This window comes from Salmo salar, chromosome ssa15 (assembly GCF_905237065.1).
Source record: "Salmo salar chromosome ssa15, Ssal_v3.1, whole genome shotgun sequence".
NCBI classification, from domain to species: Eukaryota; Metazoa; Chordata; class Actinopteri; order Salmoniformes; family Salmonidae; genus Salmo; species Salmo salar.
Genome location: NC_059456.1, coordinates 46,184,433 through 46,200,498, shown reverse-complemented (window position 1 = coordinate 46,200,498; position 16,066 = coordinate 46,184,433). Strand labels below are relative to the sequence as shown.

The following is a 16,066-nucleotide window of genomic DNA, read 5'->3' as shown; positions in this document are numbered from 1 at the left end:
TAATGGTTTAAAACCTGGATGTTATACATGTCATTTTATGCAGCAGGTCTTACCTTTTTAGGTAGGCCTAGCCAAAATACAATCATGGAAATGTTAAGGGAATTCTTCCATAAACACTTCATATGCCATGCAAAACAATACTTTTTTCCATGGGTTTTCAAAAATCAACATTATTTTATTGTCCAGCAGCCAAAGGCATAATCCTACTCATATTAGTACCCCATGCTAGTTGATGAATCTTTAGATCTTCCCTTTTAATTTATACAGGATATTTTCATCTGTCACATGAAACCGCTCGCACCATTTGTATTTTGGAGCCTACAGCCATGTGCGCATTGTTGAGCTGATATGAAAAAATTCAACTTAACATTTTAAGCTAAACGGTCTGATCTGTTGCCTCATTGCTTTTTTTAAAAGTTTTAATGTGCAGTAGTTGTATGAATTTTGGATCTGTCATCCCAGAACTGTCCCAGTATCGGGACAAGCTTAAATTCGAGCTCCAGAGGGAATTATTTTATGAAAGACAAAGTGTTTTGCTGTGATTGTAATGTTGCAATATTTCATAGGCTACCAAGGGTGGCCAACCATTCTCCAGGAGAGCTTTAAAAGGGGCAGTGTTGTATTGAGACCGGCTTGAATATGCAAAAAAGCCAATAAGCAGAGTATAGTCTACATTTGTCTGATTCGCTACGGTAAAAAAGATAGTAATACATTTTATTTTGTAAAGTGGTTCCTTTCATCATAGCATTTTTACATAATTGTATTACAGAAAAAGGTTGGGCAATATCCAGATATTCATATCGTTTCTGTACCATACCTGGGAATACGATATTACCGAATATGCACACCACGGGAAACTCAGCTAGCAAGTTAGCAAGCCAAATGCATAACTGGAGGCCTGAGCTGGATATAGTTTGATACATCTTAGATTTCAGTAATAAGCAGTGGCATAGCACGCACCCCCCGAGATAGGGTATTGAAATACCCCGGTATAAAAGAGTATATCGCCTAAGCCTATTACAGACCTTTTTTTAGCTTTTGGACAAGTAACAAAATCAGGGGCCTCCCGAGTGGTGCAGTGGTCTAAGGTTTCGGAAGAAGCATGGCTCTCGACCTTCGCCTCTCCCGAGTCCGTGCGGGAGTTACAGCGATGGGACAAGACTAACTACCAATTGGATATCGCAAAGTTAATGTCAAGCCCTGCTATATATTTTTTTAATAAGATCATATTTCAGAACTCACAATCACCTAAATAAACGCTACAGTCAGGTAGAATCTAAAATGTAAAAAATTAAGCATTCAGGAGTATTTGTCATGGCATGAGGCCCACATTGATTTTGATTTAATGTTAGAGTAACTAAAATTACATAAACCATGGCAAAATATGTAGAATTGCAGGAAATTGGCTTTGATTAGCCTACATAAAAAGCTCTTTAATGAGGCCAAATCCTGCGAGAGGATATCAAGGAAGAAAATGTGTCCTCAAAAACAGTGTACCTCCAAAAACAAAATGGGAAATGAGGGCATAGCATACTGGCAGTGGCTACATGTCTTAAAACAAGTGAGTAACTCCAACTGTACAAGATGTAAAACAATGACCAACTACAAGTTAGGATTTTCTCATGTCAATGTTGCCTTTTGTATGTCCTTTTTGCTACAATCAGATGTTAATCAAATTCATTTTCACAAGAAGCCATTCCTACACAGCACAATCAGAAGTCTTAACAGACTGAAACTACTATCAGTCCAGTACAACACCAGTGGAGTGGGAAACAAATGAACCTGGCAGATTCAGTTAAGTGATGTGCTAACGTGAGTGGAAGGGGGTACATGGCAGGCCACCTGATGATCGCTGGGATCTCAAACGACAGATCAGACTAAACTTAATGACAGTTACATTTCGAAGGTGACCGTTTCTGTTCAGGCCTAGCCCATTTCTTTGGCACATGATGATTGATGGCCCCTTTTGGCATTCCTATTACCACTTGTATATGATTTTTCGGAAACATTTGTCCATGTTGGTTTAAACGTTGACATTGAGTAGAGGCCTACACACGCAGTAGAGGACAACTGAAGTGAGATAGGGAATTTGACACTTTAATGAGAACAAACTGTCTAGCAAGTGTCTCTGTATTGCTAGATAAATTGAAGGTTTTCCATTACTATGGGTCGTAATACGACCTCCTTCCAACTGGCAATATGTTCGCCAAGGACGTGCTATAAATTATTTATTTTTTAAATCACATTAATGAGCCCACCAGTCCGACATCTTTTCACATTATACGGCAGGCGTAATAACAGAAATGCCTCCAACATCTATCAGAATGTATGAGACTTTAAAAGCATCTAAAATCAGATCATGGTGTTTAATATAGAGGGGAGGGAGGACACTTCATGTTTATTTTTGTCCTATGACACTAAAAAGGGTGCTTGTTTTAAATATGTAGGGTGAACGTATCAGATCGCTGCAGCAGTCTGGATGACTATGAAGCTCATGACGTGATGCATTCCAATTTGCTCAAGCGCATAGAAGTCCATCAAGACCAGAATGCATGACTATAAAGCACAGTTTAATGATGTTCTGAAAGAAATATGTCGAAGAGATACATTTCCAAGAACAAAACGTTTACTTTGGGCACTTTTTGTAACCTAATCTACAAACAACTTTTGCTGATATTGAAGCCTACCTGATATATGCTCACACACACTATAATTTAGTTGTCTTAGGCAAATCAAAGCAAAAAGTTTGGTTTCCAGTAATAAAAAAGAGAGGGGTTGCATGACCAAACTCTCAGGATGCCCCTTCCCCATAGCTAAACAACCTTACACGCTACTTTACACACCGTTTTTTGCATAGCTGATTCTCCCTCCGCTGATGCTTCCCCCTCTCTTCCTGTTTTCATTCACCCCAGGGCTATGATCAGACATATTTGTCCTTGTCCATGTTGTACAAACTTCTGTCGATTGTAACTAACCACACAAATCGAATTTACCGCCCACACACACACATTGTGGCCTATATGCAGCAGACTGATCACTTGAATTGACGGCATGTTGTCAAACTCCAGTTACTGAACAGTATCTGACAAATTTCAATAATGTGCCATCCATCAAATCATGCGGTGTTGCCTAATTACTGAGAAGCGACATAACAGTTGTATGTTACTTATGATAAAAAAATGATTTAAAAAAAAAAGCCCATTTTGTGTTTATTACCAGAATGCTAACAAAATTAGCACAAGTAATAGTGAATTCCCATGGAGGCTGCTAGCAAATAACTAATTGCAAAGACGGGCAATCCATCTCAAATATAAACGCAACATGCAAAAATGTCAACGATTTTACTGAGTTACAGTTCATATAAGGAAATCAGTCAATTGAAATCAATTAATTAAGCCCTAATCTAACTGTGGCTCAGTTGGTAGAGCATGGTGTTTGCAACGCCAGGGTTGTGGGTTCGATTCCCATGGGGGACCAGTACTGTAAGTCGCTCTGGATAAGAGCGTCTGCTAAATGACGTAAATGTAATAAAATGTAGATTGTTTTTACCCCAATGCAATGTGTAGACAGGGCTAGTGACACTCTGCCATTTCTCAGAATGGCGTTATATAATATAATAAAATAAATAAATAAATATATATATATATATATATATATAAATAATAGCACAGTATAACGTTACTGTTAGACTAAAGATAACAGGAAATGTCTTGTGAGATTTTAGGATGTTTGTGCTCATGTGCTGAATGGTCAAATGTTTTTGCTCATGCGGACAAAACTCAACAGCAAGCACCACTATGTGCTTAGATTGAAACAAAATACAGTTAGGCTTATTCACACAATCGACTAACATTTGTTCACAAAACAGTGGTTACACATGAAGGGAGGGTGAGCAGCAACTACGTAAAAACATTTGTTTTGTAAAGTAATATGCACAGAACATTTTAAGCAATGAGGAAGAAGCGTCCTGTGGGGCAGGAAATAGTGTTTTGATCTGGACCCCCAGCCTCTGCCAATACATTTTTTACCCCAAATTAAATATCCTTGACAAACATGGCTTGAAAATGCATTCTGAGTTGGTCGAGAGCCCACAAGCAATTTATACTGGTACGAGTATTGTTCCCCCGAGGGGGGAATAAATCTATGGCAATAGCAGGTAGGACCAATGACGATTCCACATTCACCAGGAGATTCCAAACTCTACTTACTTACCCCTACGTCGGACCTTTAAAATGCACCTTTACCCATAGCCTAGCCCATGTTCACTAGTTTGTGGACTTCCTTTTTATATTTGTAGAACAGCTCTATACACAGAAATGCATGCTCCACTGTAGCACACAAACAAGGATAGACATAGCCCACTCTCTACCATGTTAAACCCTCATGCTTCGGTCATGCTTCTCTGTAAAGCACACCCGCTCTCAGCTCTGCTTCCTCTCAAAACAGCTTTGAGAAAAAGAAAATGCACCAAGCTGCTGTAATCCTTCAATATGGACAAATGTGCTGTGACACAAGATAACAGTTAATACGCCAATCACTGTGATTAACCATGGTGTTACAAAAGCAATTTTAATGCTAAAACAATGCTTCCTGGGCAGCACAGCCACAAATGAACAAGAAGGCTTCTGGGAATACTCTGGAGTCAAAAAGCTGAATCAGGGAAACGGGGCCAGTGGAGAGATTGTGCACTTGAGGCCAGAAGGGAAGGTCGAGATGGGGATGAATGCATGCGATAGCTGTCAGCCACTTATGACACTGGTTAAATTACCTTTTTATAAGCATCCGATGACTTTCTATGTTTTCATAAAAAAATACTGACTCATTTGAGAGGAATGGGTGCTGGCTGGGGTGCCCTTCTCTTGCAGAGCTGTGACGAATCAATATCAAAAAGCATTTGTATTCTACAGCTCGCTCTAGAATACAAAATGAGAGAGACGGCACCAGTCAAAAGTTGACATCTAGATGTGATTCAAAAGGTAGGATTCATATAGGCCTAATGGAAGCCTAAACTACACTACCAGTCAAAGGTTTTTGAACACCTACTCATTCAAGGATATTTCTTCATTTTTACTATTTTCTACATTGTAGAATAATAGTGAAGACATCAAAACTATGAAATAGCACATATGGAAACATGTAGTAACCAAAAAAAGAGTGTTAAATCTAAATAAACTGTATATTTGAGATTCTTCAAAGTAGCCACCCTTTGCCTTGACAGCTTTGCACACTTTTGGAAATCTCTCAACCAGCTTCATGAGGTTGAAGTCTGGAGTTGTGCTGGGTCATTGTCCTGTTGAAAAACAAATGAGTCCCACTAAGCGCAAACAAGATGGGATGGCGTATCACTGCAGAATGCTGTGGTAGCCATACCGGTTAAGTGTGCCCTGAACTCTAAATAAATCACGACAGTGTCACAAGCAAAGCACCCCCACACCATAACACCTCCTCCTCCATGCTTCACGGCGGGAACCACACCTACTCTGCGTCTCACAAAGACACGACAGTTGGAACCAAAAATCTCAAATTTGGACTCATCAGACCAAAGGACAGATTTCCACCGGTCTAAATGTCCATTGCTCGTGTTTCTTGGCCCAAGCAAGTCTCTTCTTATTGGTGTCCTTTAGTTGCGGTTTCTTTGCAGCAATTCAACCATGAAGGCCTGATTCACACAGTCTCCTCTGAACAAGGGTATTGTGTGTAGATAAAACAATTTAAATCAATTTTAGAATAAAACTAACCTAACAAAATGTGGAAAAGTCAAGGGGTCTGAATACTTTCCGAAGTCACTGTATATTTTCCATGAGGAAAAATATATTTTCAGCTGTTTGAAGCTGGAGTACAAAAATGAAATTAAAAGACTCAAAAACAAAACAGGAAGCATAGAAATAGTGCACATAGAACAGATCTACAGCTTCTTAGACTTGATTTTAATGTGAATGACAGATATGTAACTTCTATATGAATTTGGTCAGGTCACCCAAAAAGTTGGATATTGCAGATTTAAATGGCGAAGCTAAAACAGCCAAATACTCCATCTAAACGTGAATCGATTCTCAATTGCGGTACGGTTCTAGAAACATAAATCCCTTTACCTTCAAATCACATCAAAATAATTTCACAAATGCAAAATATACAATTATTGTAGAATGATTTAGCACAGTTGCAGCCGACAGTATTTTTCAGTGACAACACGTTTGTGACATCCGTCTCTGTTTACATACAGGTGTTCAGAGACGCAGACAGCTAATTAGCACAGGTAAATGCATTTTGAATATGTTAAAAAATATATATATTATTAGCTAGCTAACTAGCTACAGCAGGCCACTTTGTAGGCTAATGAGCTGTTTGTTAGCTAGGCAACTTTGCATACTATAGCTAACTGAAATTTCATCAAATAGTTAATTTAATATTAGCTTGTTAATTTGATGTAGGCCTATTTATCATTGTAAATTAAAAACGAATGTTCCAAATGCATATCTAGATAAAAGCAATGGAAAGGGTGAAAGTATTTTCTGCTCCAGCTGTCAGAAAAGGGAGTAGGTGTATTTTTTAGGGCAGGTTGTGGGAGGACATTATGAAAATTCTCTTAAAGAGGAAAACTACAAAGGCAAACAGAGAAGTCAGGGCAGTCTAATTGTAATAAAATGAAGCCTGTTTCTTCGTGATGTCTGTCCTCAGATATGGAGAGTAGAGGTCGACCAATTAATCGGAATGGCCGATTAATTAGGGCTGATTTCAAGTTTTCATAACAATCAGTATTTTTGGCCACCGATTTGCCGATTTAAAAACCACCTGCCTTACATTGCACTCCACGAGGAGCCTACATGGCAGGCTGACTACCTGTTATGCAAGGGCAGCAAAAAGCCAAGGTAAGTTGCTAGCTAGCATTAAACTTATCTTATAAAAAACTATCAATCTTAACATAATCACTAGTTAACTACACATGGTTGATGATATTACTAGTTTATCTAACGTGTCCTGCGTTGCATATGATCGATGCGGTGCCTGTTAATTTATCATTGAATCATAGCCTACTTCGCCAAACGGATTATGATTTAACTAGCGCATTTGCGAAAAAAGCACTGTCGTTGCACCAATGTACCTAACCATAAACATCAATGCCTTTCTTTAAAAATCAATAAACATGTATATATTTTTTAAACCTGCATATTTAGTTAATATTGCGTGCTAACATGAAATTGTGTCACATCTCTAGCGTTCATTGCACGCAGAGTCAGGGTAAATGCAACAGTTTGGGCCGCCTGGCTCGTTGCGAACTAATTTGCCAGAATTTTACGTAATTATGACATAACATTGAAGGTTGGGCAATGTAACAGGAATATTTAGACTTAGGGATGCCACCCGTTAGATAAAATACGGAATGGTTCCGCATTTCACTTACAGGAAAAACGTTTTGTTTTCGAGATGATAGTTTCCGGATTTGACCATTTTAATGACCAAAGGATCGCATTTCTGGGTGTTATGATGTTATAATTAAGTCTACGATTTGATAGAGCAGTCTGACTGAGCGGTGGTAGGCAGCAGCAGGCTCGTAAGCATTCATTCAAAACAGCACTTTCGTGCATTTTGCCAGCAGCCCTTCGCAATGCATTGCGCTGTTTATGACTTCAAGCCTATCAACTCCCAAGATGAGGGCTGGTGTAACCAATGTGAAATGGCTAGCTAGTTAGCCGGGTGCGCGCTAATAGCGTTTCAAACGTCACTCGCTCTGAGACTTGGAGTAGTTGTTCCCCTTGCTCTACATTGGTAACGCTGCTTCGAGGGTAGCTGTTGTCGATGTGTTCCTGGTTCAAGCCCAGGTAGGAGCGAGGAGAGGGACGGAAGCTGTACTGTTACACTGGCAATACTAAAGTGCCTATAAGAACATCCAATAGTCAAAGGTATATGAAATACAAATTGTTTAGAGAGAAATAGTCCTATAATAACTACAACCTAAAACTTCTTACCTGGGAATATTGAAGACTCATGTTAAAAGGAACCACCAGCTTTCATATGTTCTCATGTTCTGAGCAAGGAAATTAAACGTTAGCTTTTTTACATGGCACATATTGCACTTTTACTTTCTTCTCCAACACTTTGTTTTTGCATTATTTAAACCAAATTGAACATGTTTCATTATTTATTTGAGACTAAATTGATTTTATTGATGTATTACATTAAGTTAAAATAAGTGTTCATTCAGTATTGTTGTAATTGTCATTATACAAATATATATACAGTTGAAGTCGGAAGTTTACATAGACTTAGGTTGGAGTCGTTAAAACTCGTTTTTCAACCACTCCACAAATTTCTTGTTAACAACTATAGTTTTGGCAAGTCAGTTAGGACATCTACTTTGTGCATAACACAAGTAATTTATCCAACAATTGTTTACAGACAGATTATTTAATTTATAATTCACTGCATCATAATTTCAGTGGGTCAGAAGTTCACATACACTAAGTTGACAGTGCCTTTAAACAGCTTGGAACATTTCAAAAACTGATGTCATGGCTTTAGAAGCTTCTGATAGGCTAATTGACATCATTTGAGTCAATTGGAGGTGTACCTATGGATGAATTTCAAGGCCTACCTTCAAACTCAGTGTCTCTTTGCTTGACATTACGGGAAAATCAAAAGAAATCAGCTAAGACCACAGAAAAAAAATTGTAGACCTCCACAAGTCTGGTTCATCCTTGGGAGCAATTTCCAAACGCCTGAAGGTGCCACGTTCACCTGTACAAACAATAGTACGCAAGTATAAACACCCTGGGACCATGCAGCAGTCATACCGCTTAGGAAGGAGACGCATCCCGCCTCCTAGAGATGGACGTACTTATGCGAAAAGTGCAAATCAATCCCAGAACAATAGCAAAGGACCTTGTGAAAATGCTGGAGAAAACAGGTACAAAAGTATCTATATCCACAGTAAGACGAGTCCTATATCGACATAACCTGAAAGGCTGCTCAGCAAGGAAGAAGCCACTGCTCAAAACCGCCATAAAAAAGCCAGACTACGGTTTGCAACTGCACATGGGGACAAATATCGTACTTTTTGGAGAAATGTCCTCTGGTCTGATGAAACACAAATAGAACTGTTTGGCCATAATGACCATCGTTCTGTTTGGAGGAAAAAGGGGGAGGCTTACAAGCCAAAGAACACCATCCCAACCGTGAAGCACGGGGGTAGCAGCATCATGTTGTGGGGGTGCTTTGCTGCAGGAGGGACTGGTCCACTTCACAAAATAGATGGCATCATGAAGTAGGAAAATGATATGGATATATCGCAAATCGGTCTTCCAAATGGACAATGACCCCAAGCATACTTCCAAAGGTGTGGCAAAATGGCTTAAGGACAACAAAGTCAAGGTATTGGAGTGGCCATCACAAAGCCCTGACCTCAATCCTATAGAAAATTTGTGGGCAGAACTGAAAAAGCGTGTGTGAGCAAGGAGGCCTACAAACCTGACTCAGTTACACCAGCTCTGTCAGGAGGAATGGGCCAAAATTCACCCAACTTATTGTGGGAAGCTTGTGGAAGGCTAACCGAAACATTTGACCCAAGTTAAATATTTTAAGGCAATGCTACCAAATACACCCAATTAGTATGTAAACTTCTGACCCACTGGGAATGTGATGAAATAAATAAAAGCTGAAATAAATAAATCATTCTCGCTACTATTATTCTGACATTTCACATTCTTAAAATAAAGTGGTGATCCTAACTAACCTTAGGCAAGGAATTTTTACTAGGATTAAATGTCAGGAATTGTGAAAAACTGAGTTTAAATGTATTTGGCTAAAGTGTATGAAAACTTTGACTTCAACTAACTAACTAACTAACTAACTAACTAATATATATATATAAAAAAACACACATAAGTCATCTGACTAATCGGTTTCGGCTTTTTTTGGTCCTCTAATAATCGGGGTTGGCGTTGAAAAATCATAATCGGTCGACCTCTAGTCTAAACACACCAAGACAGTCGTGAAGAGGGCACAACAAAACCTATTCCCCCTCAGGAGACTGAAAAGATTTGGCAAGGGTCCACAGATCCTCAAAAAGTTATACAGCTGCACCATCGAGAGCATCCTGACTGGTTGAATCACCGCCTGGTACGGCAACTGCTCGGCATCCGACCGTAAGGCGCTACAGAGGGTAGTGCGTACAGCCCAGTACATCACTGGGGCCAAGCTTCCTGCCATCCAGGACTGTCAAAGAATCCAGTGACCCAAGTCATAGACTGTTCTCTCTGCTACCGCACGGCAAGTGGTACCAGAAAACCAAGTCTAGGTCCAAAAGGCTCCTTAACAGCTTCGACCCCCAAACCATAAGACTGCTGAACAATTAATCAAATGGCCACCCGGACTATTTACATTAAAAACAAAGGGTGAGGGAGTTGTCAAACTGCTGCTAATCGCTGTTTATTATCTATGCATAGTCACTTTACCCCTACCTACACTACCGTTCAAAAGTTTGGGGTCACTTAGAAATGTCCTTGTTTTTAAAGATTAAAAAAAATAATAATAATATTGTCCATTAAAATAACATCAAATTATACAGAAATACAGCAACCATCACTCCTGTGTTCCAATGGCACGTTGTGTTAGCTAATCCAAGTTAATCATTTTAAAAGGCTAATTGATCATTAGAAAACCCTTTTGCAATTGTGTTAGCACAGCTGAAAACTGTTGTCCTGATTAAAGAAGCAATATAACTGGCCTTCTTAAGACTGGTTGAGTATCTGGAGCATCAGCATTTGTGGGTTTGATTACAGGCTCAAAATGGCCAGAAACAAAGACCTTTCTTCTGAAACTCGGCAGTCTATTCTTGTTCTGAGAAATTCGGGTGGTTCGGGAAAAGTTTTTTTTCTTCTGGTTAGGCTCTCTGGCTCCCTCGAGTCATTTGAACCCTCCTGTCTCAGCCTCCAGTATTTATGCTGCAATAGTTTTTGTATCGGGTGGTTAGGGTCAGTCTGTTATATCTGAAGTATTTCTCCTGTCTTATCCGGTGTCCTGTGTGAATTTAAGTATGCTCTCTCTAATTCTCTCAGAGGACCTGTGCCCTAGGACCATGCCTCAGGACTACCTGGTCTGATGACTCATTGCTGTCCCCAGTCCACCTGGTCGTGCTGCTGCTCCAGTATCAACTGTTCTGCCTGCGACAATGGAACCCTGACCTGTTCACCGGACGTGCTACCTGTCCCAGACCTGCTGTTTTCAACTCTAGAGACAGCAGGAGCGGTAGAGATACTCTGAATTATCGGCTATGAAAAGCCAACTGGCATTTACTCATGAGGTGCTGACCTGTTGCACCCTCTACAACCACTGTGATTATTATTATTTGACCATGCTGGTCATCTATGAACATTTGAACATCTTGGCCATGTTTTGTTATAACCTCCACCCGGCACAGCCAGAAGGGGACTGGCCACCCCTCATAGCCTGGTTCCTCTCTAGGTTTCTTCCTAGAGAGGAACCTTTCTTCCCACCGTGCTTCTACACCTGCATTGCTTGCTGTTAACGGTTTTAGGCTGGGTTTCTGTACAGCACTTTGTGACATCAGCTGATGTAAGAAGGGCTTTATAAATACATTTGATTGATTTGTGTGTCTTAATTATTTAAATCACAGCGTGCTTAAAGCATCAGACAAGCTCAGTAGCCTACATATAGTTGATTTTATTAAAATACACAGTGTGTCTATCTATAAAAATAAACATTTGAAAATTTAGACCATTCGATTGGTCGAAAGAACAGAAGACTCCTAGTCGACTAAGATTTTTTTTTGCCAGGGAGAGCCCTAATGCTGGGTGAGCAGGCTTCTGTTCCAGCCCAGCACTAACAACTATTTCAACTTATCAAACCTAATGAGTTGATAATGTGTATTATTGCTGGGCTGGAATATAAGTCTGCTCACTCAGTTGATCAGGGAGTGGAGCGAGGTTGGCCACCTCTGGGATGGACTTGTTTGTTCACCCAAAATTATGCATTAATAATAATAATAATAATAATAGCCTACTTACTAAGATGTCTAACATCTATAAATACGTTAAATTATTTGTACATTTTGAAATATTTTAATTCAATATTTTGATTCATTATTCAAGACAAACTAGTGTCAATGTTCATTAATCACAAATCCCAATTCAGCAATAAAAAGGTATGAAGGGGATGTCTCTAATTTGTCTGCGTTTGTGTTGCTTTCTCAAATGAGAAAGTTAAGAGCTCCCCAATCGGTTTTATTTGATTGTCGCTCTCTCAGGATATCAGCCATGTGAAACCATTTCGCAGCTTATCATAATGGCATGCGTCACCAATGCAGCCACAAGCCTACAGTATAATGGCATAACTGGCCTAATGGGCATGTGCAATCTATCTGCCCCTTGTCATTGTACATCTGAAGCAGAGAATAGCTCAACACACATAATTTGCATATTGATGAGCTAGCTATACGTTCTCAATTTCAAATCATACCAGTAGATAATGTATGAGGCTAACCCTAAGCCAGATTTTCTACATGACATTTCTGACATGAATTTGTATAGTGCCAATCCAACCTTGTATTCGAGGTACTGTACATAAAAATAACGAGCTGGCAATTTGTATGCTAATTCAAAATATCAAAAAGGAAAATAATGTAGCATGTAATTCTACCTCGTTTATTTGATGAAAATTGTTTTAGAATATAGAGACAAAATCAGAAGGTAAACGGCATGGAGGAGGATAGCAGAGATGTTGGTGTTGATGGCTAAAGAGATTTGCACAACCACAACTCCCTTCACCCAAAGTATCCATTCATGTGCATGTATTTTACAGAGTGAGCAATAATCAATGTCATGACAAGTATAATGAAAGAGCCATAAGCCTTATTATAAACTGAGTTGTTCAAGCCCTGAATGCTGATTGGCTGACAGCCGTGGTATATCAGACCACACCCCCTCAGGCCGGATTGCTTAAATATATGAAAATCCTAATGTTACAATACCATAATCCAATTAGCAAAGCAAAATTATATAGAATTGGAAAACCAGACACAGCGATGATTGGATTTGCTCCATATTTTTTGGTTGTGCTTGCCCAGAACTAATGACAGGCGGAACTGTTTCATGAACAGAAGATTTGAGCAAACATCTGCTCCTTAGCTGATTGGTTAACGCATTGGCCACGTGCACTTTGGACTATGGCTCCAGTCCAAATTAAAAGTAGACTGCCCTTGGCCCTAAATTCTCAGCCCTTGAATGACGTTTTACATAGCGTACCTTAAATGTCCCTTGACCAAGCCAAGGACAGTGATGATCGGAGGAGCAACGTCCTTAGTGGAAAGCTTGAAATTGAGCTTAAAAAACAACCAACCCAAAGCTATTAATGCGACGTTAGTGAATTGGACCTCCCACTTACAATGGCAATCAAACTGCATCCAGTTTCGACGGAGATTCCCCTAAGGGAAAGTGGCTATTGCGAGGGCTGAGGGGGTGAACATGACGTGTTTGGACTGCAGCCTTTAGCTCTGCCTGCAGGGTTCGCGACGCTCAGTTCCCACAACCCCCTGGGCATGGGGGCGGAACTTCGACTGGGGAATTCGGAAGTGGTGGAAACCATACATTAATATTCAGACCAAGCATCGCGGATCTTAACAAAACTCCCCCTTACAGAAGACGCCTTTGTCCAATGACTTGTGTAATTGAACTGAGCGTCATGATCAAAGGCTACCCCCAAATGATCACTCATATCTTCTGTAAATGGCATGCAAGTAGCCTACTTCGTCGCGAACTCTTGCTTCTGTAACAAATGTTTGATTCTACTATATCGCATGGGGTGTAAGGGCAGATAGTAACGAGAAGAGGAAGGCAGAAAAGTCGATACAAAAATGCATAACCCATGGTCTGATGTTGGTCACGTGATACCTAACCTCGCTAACTTAGCTACCAAAACATGACGAAACCCTCAACTTAACTAACGTTATAGTTTCACAACAAATCAAAGTACAGGTTGGCCAATACACAAGAATAAAAAAGTACTTTGCTAACCTGGTTTGCTTGGTGACGTTGTCTGGCTAGCTGGCTGTAGCAACGTAACATGATCTCTATGGTAGCTAGCAACCAACTTCAATCCCACTTCTCCTGGCTAGAAAGTCGCTTTAATCAAATATTTTAGAATTATAACACGGATAGCTAACTAACGCGTTACATCCTCAAATAGCTAACGTTAACGCTTAATTGTCCTTCGCAACTTTACAGTACTCCGTTAGTCTAGGCTTATTGTCCACTTCAAAGTGATAGTTAGCTAAGGTAACGTTAGTTGGTCTGTGGGGCAAACTATCTGAGTCGGTTAACGTTAGTTTACGTAATAAGTTAGGTAGCTACTGTAGTTAGGCTACCTAGCTAGCGTTGATCATTTTTCCAACTAACGTTCGTTAGCTAGTTTTAACGTTACCTGTAACGGTAACTAAGGTTAGTTAGTGAGTCACTTGCTAACGTCAAATCATACCTAGCTAACTAACGATAGAAACGTTATATAGCTAGCTAACGTTTGTTAGCTGCGCGACCAAGAACGTTGGGACGGTTAAGTTAGCTAGCTTCGTGCTAACGCTAACTACCCGTGGTTTGTCGCTGTCGATGGTGTTGCAATTGCTAACGATAGGATATGAAGCAACATTAGTTATCTAGCTAATGCAAGTACAATTAAATATAGCTAGCTATTTAGACATAGCTATGAACTCCACATAAGTGTAAGCAAGCCTACCTCATAGGGTCAAGTATGATTTTGCAGCCCTCTTCCTCGTACGGTATGATTTGACTTCGTAGACTATTCGTTTGGGTTGCTACTTTAGCTAACAGTCCCCACGGTGGTGTGCAAGTTTAGCTAGCTAAAGCAACACAACCCAAATACATAAATGTAGTCCTCTCGCACTCGAGTGTCAACTGTGGATCGTTGGTTTCTGGTATTCCGTTTTCCACTGTCTAAAATGGGTAAACTAGACTTCTCTTTTTGCTAACAGTGGGCTACTCCACTTTGGAGTGTCAGGTTCCACGTTATACTGCAAAATCCATTGGCCAAAAGGTACACTGACCCTGGTTGATGTCAACTGCACGACACTTTGCTGATTGTTTGGTTTGTGGACGAGTAGAAGAGGCGCTGTGGCCAAATGGAAAACTCCAGTGTTGCACATTCTGGTTAGGCAGGTGATGTTGGTCGCGTGCTCCCACTAGCTTCAAGATAACCTCATTGCACTTTACTTCTTCATATGGCTTTGCGGCAGACTAGACTTTATGTTGCATATTGCTGCCTTTCACTGTTTGGAAAGTGCATAGCACATACCTAGGATAGGATAAAGTAATCCTTCTAACCCCCCCCCTTAAAAGATTTAGATGCACTATTGTAAAGTGGTTGTTCCACTGGATATCTTAAGGTGAATGCACCATTTTGTAAGTCGCTCTGGATAAGAGCGTCTGCTAAATGACTTAAATGTAATGTAATGTAAATGTAATTTGCTCACAAAATAAATGGGGGGAATGAAATTGCACTGCCATCTAACCCTATATATAGGGTGCAGGTGTTGTTTTACAAGTGGTCTGCCACTGCGGATGATCAGCTGTCCATCCTGTCTCACTGTAGCGCTGTCTTAGGCGTCTCACAGCGCAGACATTGCAATTCATTGCCCTGGCCACATCTGCAGTCCTCATGCCTCCTTGCAGCAGGTCCAAGGCACATTCACGCAGATGAGCAGGGACCCTGGGCATCTTTCTTCGGTGTTTTCCAGTCAGTAGAAAGGCCTCTTTAGTGTCCTAAGTTTTTATAATTGTGACCTTAATTATCTACCGTCTGTAAGCTGTTAGTGTCTTAACGACCGTTCATTAATTGTGTATGGTTCATTGAACAAGCATGGGAAACAGTGTTTAAACCCTTTACAATGAAGGTCTGTGAAGTTATTTGGATTTTTATGAATTTTCTTTGAAAGACAGGGTCCTGAAAAAGGGACGTTTCTTTTTTTGCTGAGGTTATATATACTTTTTCATGGTGCACGAGACACCAGTCTGATTCGCGCCTGTCTCAGTGGACTAATATA

General features: G+C 40.1%; 1 protein-coding gene across 2 annotated transcripts in view; it reads right to left on the bottom strand.

Moving 5' to 3' along the window:
* Window positions 1-15,196, bottom strand: part of btbd7 (BTB (POZ) domain containing 7) — a 125,643-nt gene extending 110,447 nt beyond the window's left edge. The window contains exon 1 of one of the 2 annotated variants that reach the window (XM_014145060.2): window positions 14,743-15,196. The gene's annotated coding sequence lies outside the window, so the exon portion shown is untranslated. Of the gene's footprint in view, window positions 1-14,027; window positions 14,714-14,742 lie in introns of those variants that run through there. The other variant, XM_014145062.2, reaches the window with a different exon arrangement.
* Between the last annotated feature and the right edge of the window lie 870 nt (window positions 15,197-16,066).